We start from the raw sequence: 12,188 nt of genomic DNA on the forward strand, positions 1-12,188 counted from the left end.
TTCAATGCAGAGTTTTAATAGGATTTATTATGGTATAGTTTTAATTCGTTTTGTTTCAATTCATGTTATTGGATATATTCTTTTGTTGTTAGTGCTAATTTATGTTATGTTTGTTATTGTGTTTTAGTTTTGTTATTGTGTTTTGCTTTGTTCTTCATTGGGTATAATTGTATCTTAATAATTTCCCTTTTGGGATTAATAAAGCGTTCTGAATCTGAATCTGAGTGCCGGTTCACACTATTGCGATGGGAGAACCCTGCGAAACAAGTGCGGGTTCCCGTATCGCACCCGACACGCACGGCAGTTCACACTGCCATATGCATACTGCTTGGTAGTGTTATTATATGTTAATGACACCCCCATTTCAGCCCGCATATCGCACTGCGAACTGACAGTTCGGACGTGAATCTGATTGCATATGTGTGAACACACATGCGATCCGATCAGAAAAAAGGGTCCTGTGCGTGTTTGGACTGAATGCGGGCCGATATCAGCCATACTATCTGTATGGCTGACATGGCACCGCACAGACATTGCATGTAATGTGAACAGCAGTCGCGCTGTGAATTACATGCAATGTCTGGCATCGCAATAGTGTGAACCGGCACTGATGCTCCTCTAAAAAGCGATCCAATTAGATCAAGAGGCATTTGACAGGCAGTGAGGAGGTGATATATCGCCTCCTTACCACCTGTTTTAACCTTCTAAATGCCACACTATTGCACCGCAAGCATGTGCATTGCACTCGATTGCAGTACAGTCACATTCACTTGCATGGGTTGGGTTGCCTTTGTCGGGCAGTAGTGCCCATCAAAGGCATCGGAAGGTATAATTCTTACCGCAGCAATGAAGAAAAGCATCTCGGCTATGTCATGTGTACACCACTAGTTGCTATCTTTGCAGCTTAAGGGGGAGTGGTTGGGGATTAGTAAAATGTGGCTCAGTTGCATGTTTTTACCACCCACTAACCACAAGTGTAAACGAGCCCTAACAGTTTACTGTGCTCCGTATGATGAGTAGCTCTAGGACTGTGCATGCCATTGTTCTTCTAGGTTTTGATGTAGAGCAGCTGCCTGAGAACACGAGCGATCCTTCCCATCCCATTCCTTCCACACACAACTGTCAGATGGACATCTCTCTTTATATCCGTTAATTGCCTTCATTGAACCTGATTTTCAGAGAGGCGGTCTGCAGAAAACAAAGTGGATTGGGAAGGGTTGCCAAACCAGCTGGATTAGTGAAAACACTGAAATGAATTAGCCAAGTAATCGCCTCTGTGCTCCAAAATAGCCTTTCCACGTGATGTGGGAGATTTGCTGCACCTAGTAGGAGCATTTTGTTTGCTTCAAATAGCCAGCTGTGAGCAGGGGAATGAAAATATGGAAACATTTCTACAGGACAGGGTTTTGGGGCTGGTTCACACTAATGAGTTCTGCTGAACGCATGTCGCTGATGTGCTTTGGGAGACGCGTGTGAGAGGAATTCTGGAGCAGCTGTGCAAGTTAACTAATCAGCTACTAGTTTCGGCTTGTTCATTTAGACCCCTTTCACAACAGGGGACCGATCGGGTCTGTTATACAGGCTGACCACCCATTGCCCTCTAAGGCAGTGGTCATCAACCCTGTCCTCAGGGCCCACTAACAGGCCAGGTTTGCAAGATAACTGAAATACATCACAAGTAATTTGCTGCTCAGTGATTGCAGTATTCTAGTCTGCATCACCCCAAGGTAATACATCAAACCTGGCCTGTTAGTGGGCCCTGAGGACAGGGTTTATGACCACTGCTCTAAGGAGTATGTGTCTGCTGACACCTGCCGGTATCCAATCTGGGCCACTATCTGTCCGACGGATCAGATGACAGTCGTATGACAACAACTAGGTAGTCCTTTTCCATCTGACTGCCCACAGGGAGAACAGCAGGCTGTGTCCATGTCTGCTCTGCATAGTAGAGCAGACACGGACCTGTCATCCTCCTGCTCAGTGGGGATCAGCGGAGAGATTTCCCGCTGAGCAGACTGATCCACTGGACAGGGTCCGCCCCATCTGAACGGGGACTTAACCTTGGAAATGAAAGCTAGAAGCTGATTGGGTGCTGTACACAGCTACCCCAGATTTTGTATGTTCAAGTCTCAAAGCCCTTTCAGGGATCAAAGAAGGATAGGTGTGTAAACAGATGTATGTAAGTGAAGCACTTTACAGATCATGACATGCTTTTTATGCAGGGTCCTTCTATCAGCAAGATCCTGCATAGGTTTACAGTATTTTATTAGGGTGTTCGTGCATGAGCCCATAACCAGAACTAAATGACCGTGAGTCTCCAGGAGTAAAGCACACTTGCATGTTACAGTAAATTGTCCTTTTCTAGCGATACAAGGTCTGCGGCCCCTATCGCCGCTGCCATGTTTTCTGGCACTTCCTCCAGAATGGCGTCTTCTTTTTTCAGGCATTGGGAAGCCACTGATCATGTAAGCGGCAAGTACACTGGAGAATTTAAGACCACCATATTGTATTATGATATCTTTTCAGACCCTTAGAATTAGAGAAAGAGATACTGTGTTTTTATTTTGATGGAAAACTGTCCTATTTTGAATGTTGGTTGCCATTTGAACATAGTTTAAAATATAAAATATATATTTATTAATTAATATATTTATTATTTATTTATTGTTTTGTATAATTATTTTCTATTAATTTTGTTAGCCTCAGGGTTTCCTTTCCTTTCCCCTTTTCTGCCCCCCCCCCTTTTTTTTTTCAAAACGAAAAAAAAAACAGGAGAAAAAAATAAAATACAAATAAAATAAAAAACACTGGAGTGACATTGTTCAAACACTAAGCACCTGGTCTTTATTCCCTGCATTATACAGATGCTGAAAGTGCACTACGCATGCACTACAGGCAGTGTAAAAGTACAAAAAAAATTGTAAAGAGACAAAAGAGTTTTACTTGGTAGAAGAGACATACAATTTAGTCTCTTCAGCCCCAAAAACTCTACCTGCTAGCAGTAGTATAGGGGTGGAGGGACTTCAGTTTCGCTTTAACACAAGCCAGTGGTAAAATAGCTCTTATAGTAAATCAGTCCCTCTGGGGTTGATTTATTAAAATGTGAGAGTGCAAAATCTGGTGTAGCTCTGCATAGAGACCAATCAGCTTCCAGGGGTTGTAAAGTCAAAAGGTTTTCTATCTTAATGCATTAAGATAAAAAGCCTTCTGTGTGTAGCAGCCTCCCCAGCACCCTGTCAATCAAAGTCAGTTAGCCAATGAGTAGAGAGAGGGCGTGGGGCCAAACCACAGCTCTATGTCTGAATGGATACTCAGAGCTGCAGCTCAGCTCGGGTGTCCCCATAGCAAGCTGCTTGCTGTGGGGGCACTCCAAGGGAGGGAGGGGCCAAGACAGCCGAAGAGGGACACGAGAAGTGGAGGATCCAGGCTGCTCTGTGAGAAATCAACTGAACTGTTTTACTGATAATAAGTAATGCAATTTATTTTTATTAAGTTTTCTGAGTTTGGCTTCTAGGCCTTCACTGTAAAGCTGGCTACACATTATACATTTTTTTTGTTCAATTTCCTTAAGATTTGTATAAGAAAATTGTATAAAAGTTGCATAATGTGTAGCCAGCTTAAGGCTGAATGAAAGAAATAATTAAATTCCTCCAGGAAAAGTTTATTACCTGCTGATGGCTATTGTATTCAGCAGCCACTGCTGCAGTAGCTGCTGAATACACAGACAATGACTGCATCTAATTGGATGCAGGCACCATTCAGTTGAAAAATATACAACCAGGTCCTTTAACAAAAGTTGATTGAGCCCTGGTTCACATTGGCATGCGATTTGACATAATTTCAGAGGAATCTAAAATAAAGGCTTCACGTCTTTATTATTGTTCTTTTTGTAGATAGAAGTGATATGGTTAGTGTTTTTTTTTGAGAGTAGGTAAATTTCCAGGCTTGGGTGGCAGCCAAGCCTGGGTGTGTTTTGATCTGGGTTGGGTGTGACTCAGGCAGAACTGGGTGACTCACAGGCAGCATCACCAATGCCTTCCACTTACTTTCAGAATGTTCTGGTGTCTTCTGGAAAGTAAGGAGGAGAGGAGAGGTGGAGCTGCCTGGGGTATTCTGGGGAGCCCTGACCAATCCCCAACTTGGATTGGCAGGAGGCAGGCCTCCTTAAATAACCAGGGTCAGCCCAGCTAGGGAGGAGTTGTTTGGGTGGAAGCTGTAGATGGAGTGCTAGGCTGCTGTGGCCTTTGAGGGAGCTACCCAGTCTGGGTGGGGGGGGGGGGGGTTGACCTTGGGCCTGGGCTCGGGTGCAGATGGGGCCTTCTAAGAACAACATGAAGGTGTCCTTGACAGGAGGCACCGGAGGAGTAAGAGAGGACAGCAGGACAGAGCACTGCCAGGCAAGTTTCCAGGCAGGAACAACAGGTCACAGCCAAGAGGGCTGGTGAGTTACACACAGTCAGGACTGGGGAGGCATGCCTGAAAGGACTGGGAGATTTCAGTCTGGGATGGGTGCAGAGCCAGAGGAATGGAATGGACTGTGGTGGCATGGGCAGTAGGGAGGGGCAGCTGCAGCCAGGAGAGCTGGCAGTGCCTGAAGAGGTGGTGCTGGGAGCAGTAGCCACATGTAGGACAGCTAGCACCAAGGACTACCATATTTTTGTTACACCATAGGGGCCCATGTTCCCTGCCTGCAAAGCTAAGGCCTCGTTGAGCCAGTGTCAGGTCTAAATCTCAGTGCTAGCTGGTCCTGGAAGAAGAAGCAAGTGATGTGCTGGAGCTGAAGTTTAGAGGTATATATACCGGAGGTGTATATAGTTAGTCCCAATTTTTTTCTGCAATCAGTCGGGCAACTCATGAATATCCCATCCCCATCCAAGTTAAATTCCCTCAATAAAAATACAAACAAAGTTCAAGGACTGCTTTTTTGCCTGAGAATGAATGAGAACTGTGTTCTTGGCTGGGCTATGTGACAGACGGACCACAACACTCAGCAGCCCTTATGAGAGTAACATTTTCTTTATTTTTTACATGTAAAATCAAAAGAAATGCATACAAATCAAGTATTATAATAAGGCTGTGGTCTAAAAAAAATCACTTAGATATAATAGCTAGCATATAAAATGACACTGCAAAATAACAGACATTCCTGTGGATGACAGAGTGTAAAGGCCTCAGATGCTTGAAAGACAACCAACCTTTGCCCATGAGACTGCTTTTACACTACAGTGTAATAATAGTTCTGCACCATATTTCATTTAAAACTGAACAAAACTCATTGATTAAACCATTCCTCAAAACATTTATAGTCAAGACATGCCCTGAATGATAACTGTTATGCCGCGTACACACGATCGGATTTTCCCATGGGAAATGTTGGATGTGAGCTTGTTGGCAGTAAGTCTGACCATTTGTATACTCCATAGGACATTTGTTGTCGGACTTTCTGCCAACAAATATTGGCTAGCACGCTCTCAAATTTTCCATGGACAAATGTGTGTTGTCGGACTTTCCGAGCGTGTGTACACAAGTCCGTCAGACAAAAGTCCAAAGTATAAATGCGCATGCTCGGAAGCAGAAGCGGTCTGTCTTGTAAACTAGCGTTCTTAATGGAGAATTAACATTCGTGACGTGCCAAATTATGAAATTTCCAAATGCAGTGCACAATTCTCTTCTTCTTTAATGGCATGACACTAAAGCTGCTTTGCTGGTGATACTGATGAAGTTATGGCAAACAATTTTTTAAAGGCTTTTTTTTTCTAGTGAATTCAAGAATAATATTACTATGTTTTTTTTTTTTGTTTTTTTTTAATTTGTGCAAGTTACCACAACACCATTATCCCGTAGTTTTTAAGAACAAAGATACAACTATGTTGGTGTCCCTTGTCAATTTTACATTGTGTTTTTTAAATGTAACTGCCTACTCCCAAAATGTCACTCCCAACACATAGCCAAGTATTGTTCTACACAATTTTTTTTATTGTGCATTAAAAAAAGAAAACAAATAAAATTAGACATGCTATCTGCCAATAGAACTTACCCAAAAAGTGCATTCTATGCATCCAAAAATATAGAAAATATAACAAATCAAATCATTATTATTCAACCAAAAAATAATGTCAAAGTAATAACTCCAAGGCCAATAATAAATAACACATTATCTCGCAACATGTCTGGTTGATCAATGGCCATTCAGAAACTAACTGAAAAGCACGAATCAACACTCACCAAACTTCTACTAACACAAAATTAGCAGAAGGAGCCCAAAGCGCTAAAAAACCAAGTAGTACATCTAGTACGTCACTACGTTCATAATTGTTGGCCAACATTTGTGTGACCGTGTGTATGCAAGACAAGTTTGAGCCAACACCTTTCGGACAAAATGCACGGTTTTGTTGTCAGACAGTCCGATCATGTGTATGAGGCACTACTGTTGCTTGAGCTCTCAACAGACCTGTCAAACCATCAAATGTCTGGTGTCATAACTGATCATAACTGATCACATGTATGGCACCATTACTGCTGCTAATCAAACGGAAGCTAAGATGGCGGCTTCCTTGGCTGTAAAATATAGGAAGTTTTGGTTCCACTTTACGGCTTCCCCCTTCACCAATTGGCACTTTTTATTGGGGGGGGGCAGGTACACGGTTTTGCGTAGGCGATTCGAGCAGCAGTTCTCCTCCCCCCCTCCCTCCCCACAGTCTTCTGGGACCATTCACAATATGCAGAGCAGATTGCACATCTGCAATGGGCACCTGGCAGTAAAGCCGCAAGCTATCACAGCTGGGTGCCAACAGTTGGGATGCCGGTTATGGGGACAGAAGAGCAAGGGAAGGAATGGCTCAGGTGAGCACATCCTTTTTACACAATGAGGAGGATTAACCCGATCAGATTTTCCCTTGTAAAAAGCTTGGATGGTTTTTCCGACGGAATTCCACTCAAGCTTGGCTTGCTTACACACGGACACAAAAGTTCTCTTAACTTTCGAACGCCAAGAACGCGGTGACGTACAACACTACGATGAGCCGAGAAAATGAAGTTCAATGCTTCTGAGAATGTGTTGAATTGTGTCAGAGAATGTGTAGGAATCTTGCCCGTCGCATTTGTACAGACGATCGGAATTTCGATCCAAACTTTTTCCGTCCGAAAAATAGATAACCTGCTCTCAATCTTTTGCTGGCTGGAATTCTGCCAGCAAAAGTCCGATGGAGCATACACACGCTAAGAATTTCTGACCAAAAGCTGACATCAAACTTTTGCTGGCAGAATTTCTGATCGTGTGTATGGGGCTTTAGGTTCTACACAAGTATAACAAGCATGCTTTACTGCATATACACACTGATTTTACTGTTGGCCATACACTACTTGAATTTCAGTGGATTCCTAGTGAACCTTTGTCCGGTCCTGATTAATCTGCCTGCCTCCTGCACTACGTTTTTCAATTAAACAGTCAAAGGAGCCAGACAGAAAATAACTGCTACTTTGTTTGGACAGCTTAGTCAAGTAAATTGAAAAGCAACAGACTTACAGACCGGATCACTAGATAAAAATAAAGGAAGAGACAAAAAAAATGAATGCAGCCACCACATCTAAGAATTGGTAAACAGCAATTTAATGCATTTTTGTTTTTGGGTTAATACCGCTTTGGGAAAGCAGCAAAAAGTGCTCGATAAAATGCACACTACAGTATAGAGTTTTTTTAATACTACATTGTGCAAATCCAGTCTGACAATTTGGAGTCACCACTGCCTGTGCTACATTGTATTTACCATACGGAAAATGAAATGAAAATGCTACATTCAATTAAACACATTCCGGAACGATGTTGCGATTTGTGTACGTGTCCTAATAGAAGTTACAAACCAGCAGAATTGTGAAAGCTTATACAGTAAGAATTTCCCGTCACCTATCTCTAGCTTCTCACCTTGATGTATCTAAGCGATAGTAAATGGCATGACATACCAACACGCCATGAGAATGCTGCCTGACAGCACGCTGGTACAAATTTTTAGAATCGTGCTATATTTGGAAGGAATAAATATAGCTCGCATTGTTTCATAAGGGTAATAAATATTTTCAGTTGTGCATGTGGCCATGAAAAAATATAAACTAAAAACTATTTGCAATGCTTGGGTTAGTAGGAGTAATTGTATTCTAAGTAAATGTGATTCAGTTGTGTCATTTATGTGCCACACTGTATGCTGTATATGATGGCCTTGCTAAATGTATTTTTTAATGTTTTGATGTATATTTTCACCCACGGGGTGACATACTTTGTATTTATTCACATAATGAACCCTCCTCCATGGATTAGAAGCTGCCTGGGGGGGTCATGTAACGCCTCAGGGTTGAGTGGACAGCGGAAGCTATGGTGTGCGTTTGACATGACATGAACCCACTTGGAATGACAAGATGTCAGTGTACACCTAGGGATTAAATGCATGACGACCATCGCTGTTAGTTTTTTCCAGTACTACGCACTTGAGGCCTGTGTAAGATCTATTCAAGTTCATACATCAGACTTTTCCACAGAAGTGGACCAACTTATTCATGGAACCCGGACATGCAGAAACAGGTATTTTCCTGCACTATGGTGTGCCAGGAAACGTTAGGGGTTGATGCAGGGGTTTGCTGGTGGCAATAAATTGTTAGCATATTGTGCTCAGATTTTGGACCTCTGTGATTTGTATCTTTGAGGCAGGCCATGCAGGGATTTTTTTCAGATGGAACGCAGGGGGGAACACAGTTTCGGCACCTCCAGCGCTGAATGTAGGTAATGGCAAGGGGTGCTGAAGTGTGCTGCAGGGTCTATTGATACTGGCTGCTAGGGAATCTATTGTCGCTGGAGGGGATCAATTTTTGCAGGGAGGTCTATTGTTGCTGGGGAGATCTATCGTTGCTGGCAGGGGAATCTATTGTTGCTAGGGACGTCTATTCTTGCTCATGGGGGAATCTATTGTTGCTGGGGGTGGATCTTATGTTGCTAGGGGGGTCAGTTGCTGCGAAGAGGGATCTACTGTTGAGGGAGGGGTCTATTGTTGCTGGTGGGGGAATCTTTTGTTGCAGTGGATGTCTATTCTTGCTGGTGGGGGAATCTATTGTGGCTGGGGGTGGGTCTTATGTTGCTAGGGGGATCAGTTGATGCAAGGAGAGATCTACTGTTGAGGGAGGGGTCTATTGTTGCTGGTAGCTGGAGGGTCTATTGATGGTGGCTGCAGGGTAATTTGTTGTTGCTGAGGGGATATTTTGTTGGAAATGGTCCATTGTTGCTTGGGGAATCTGTTGTTGATGGGGGTCTATTGTTGCTGGCTGCAGGGGATCTATTTTACTGCTTTTATTATTATCATTGATAGATTTCATACACATTACTTAGCACCACAAATGTTTCTTGGTTCTGTATTCTCTAAAAGGGGCAGTACTAGGAGGTGGGTAGTGGTTGAAACCAAGGGATGGTGCTCGAAGGAGGGAAGGGGGCTGAGACAGGGGGTGACTCTGAAAGGGGGAGTTCCTGCACCTATTCTCTGATATAAAAAAAAAGCCCTGAGGCCATGTATACTTTCAAAGCAGAGTGGCTTCTGGATAAGGTGAGTATGCAGTATAAGGGTTAAAAAAGGTTAGTACAAGTACTCGCGCAAATGCTTAAAGTGGAGCTCCACCCTAAAGTGGAACTTCCGCTCAGCGGATTCCTCCCCCCCTCCGGTGCCACAATTGGCACCTTTCAGAGGGAGAGGGGGTGCAGATACCTAATACAGGTATCTGCACCCACTTCCAGGCATAGCTAGCTGCAGATGCCCCCCCCCCCCAATTGTGTTCTGGGAAACACACAGTTCCCAGAACACAATGGGGACCAGTGAAGACACGCATCGCGACTCGCGCATGCGCAGCAGAGAACCGGGCAGTGAAGCCGCAATGCTTCACTTCCTGATTCCTTGACAGAGGATGACGGCGGGGCAGCTGAGAGACGAGCGATTGCTCGTCATCTGCTGCTGACATCACGGGCACCCTGGACGGGTAAGTGTCCATTTATTAAAAGTCAGCAGCTGCAGTATTTGTAGCTGTTGGCTTTTAATAATTTTTTTACGGTGGAGCTCCACTTTAATATAGGCACCGATACCAGTATTGGTATCGGTGCAACGCTAGTTTGTAGCTATATTCACATATTTATCAAGGGCCTTACACTGCCCAAATAGGCATATTTCTGTGATGGGTATGGCCAAGTGTGGACGATGAGCTTAATACAATTCAAAGATAGGCTGACAGGCTTAACAGTTGTATACATTTAGGCTGGTTTCTCATGGCAGGTCCAATCAGGTCTGCTTGTCAGTTTTTGATTGGACCAGCCATTGTTCTCAATGGAGCGGCGGACCCACCGACATCTGATCCGATCCTGTCCGCCAAAAACAGACGGATGCCAGATCCATTTTCCATCTGTCCGGCGAATCAGATCAGATGACATTCGGATGGAAATGGACAGGAGGTCTGTTTCCATCCCACTGCCCTATAGAGAACAGCAGGGTTGTATCTGTGTCCGCTCTGCATAACGGAATGGACCTGTCATCCGCCTGCTCAGCGGGGATTAGCAGAGAGATCCCCTGCTGAGCAAGAGGATGCACTCTGTGTGAAAGGGGCCTAAATTATACATGGAGCAACGTATAGGCCAATCATCTGCCTCTAACCTGTGGGACTGATGATCGGAATATACATTAACTGTGTACAAGCCCATTCAACTGCAGGCAACTGCTCCCTGTGTGACTACCATAGACATTGTGAGCCTATCATTGTTTTTAGGGGTTTCTTTTCCCCTGATGATCACAAACATCTGTCTGCAAATGCCACAGAAATACACTAATTTGGTGATTTATAGACATATGCGTTCGTTATTGTCCAAATGCATTTTCTTTGTAATTTTTGTGGATTTTCGTGTTAGTTTTAACAAAACGATAATGAACACACAGAACCTGAAATTCGTAAGATCTGAATTAAAAAAAAAATCTTTATTTTTGTATCCATTATTTTTTTGTATCGTTGCCACAACAGTTCGCTATAGATAGAGAGAAGATTAGACATGACAGTGACAATAGTGATCTGCGTCTATCGAATCTGCGGTCGAAAGTGGCTAACCTAACTTGTCAAAGATTATTTTACATACAGGGAAAAGATTAGACATTATAGAGACAATAGCAAAAGAGTGGTCGCTGCTATAACCAAAGAGGAGGAGCAGTAAAATAGCTAGACTTAAGTACACACGTACAGCCAACTTACTTTCACTTACAATTGCTAGCAGAGAGAGACACACTGAATCATTTCAGACAATCAATCTTAGCTGGTCCGTTTGTTTGTTAACAGAGAACCTGAATTATTAAGCAATAAGCACAGCAGCAGAACAGATAGTGAAGCAAGCTGTAGTTCAACTTAGCTTTTTTTTCATCTGCTATTAATCTGCTATTGTGTTAGTGTTGAACTTGGGGGGGCATTTATTATTTATTTTAGATTCTATATTATAGATTTTATATAGAGCCTATATACCCTAATTTGTTACCTGCGTGGAGGTAGTTTTGCCAACTCTGGCATATTTGTTGTCTTTGTTCTATTTCTATTTTTCATTTGATTGTTACCTGCTTGCAGGTCTGATCACTATCACCAGTCCATTTTCTGTTAGAGCGGTACATTGCTGTATATTTAGTTCTAACGGAAAAGTGAAGGCAGGTAGAGGTTGTGGTCACGGTTGTGGTGGACGCCTTGCTAAAAAAAAAAAAAAAAAAAAAAAGGTGGCAAGGTCTCTGCTACTAGCTCTCCCTTAGGTACTGCTACATTACTACTGTCACAAACATGGCGTCCACAACTGTGAGTGTCACCACCACTGCCACCAGCAAAGTTAGTTCCACCATCACCAGTTCTACAAGTTTTCCTGCCAGACCACCAACATCTGCTGCCACTTCCATTGCCAGTGCCACTCCTTCTACTTCTGCAGGTGTCATGGCTTCTTATTTTGATGGCATAGGCAAGAAAACTAATATTAAACAAGTGGAGTTGCCTTTACACTCACCTCCTCCAATGACACTGCCAGTGCCACTGCCCAGATCCTCAAAGAAGCAATTGAGGGAGACAGCAGCAGAGACAGAGAGTGAGACTTTTTTTTCGTTGCCCAAAGAGAAAGGTTCTATTGAAGTAGACGACTCTATGCAACAAGT

Source organism: Lithobates pipiens, unplaced genomic scaffold, assembly GCF_037356315.1.
Source record: "Lithobates pipiens isolate NorthernLeopardFrog02 unplaced genomic scaffold, aLitPip1_a1.2 Scaffold_18, whole genome shotgun sequence".
In the NCBI taxonomy this organism is placed as follows: domain Eukaryota; kingdom Metazoa; phylum Chordata; class Amphibia; order Anura; family Ranidae; genus Lithobates; species Lithobates pipiens.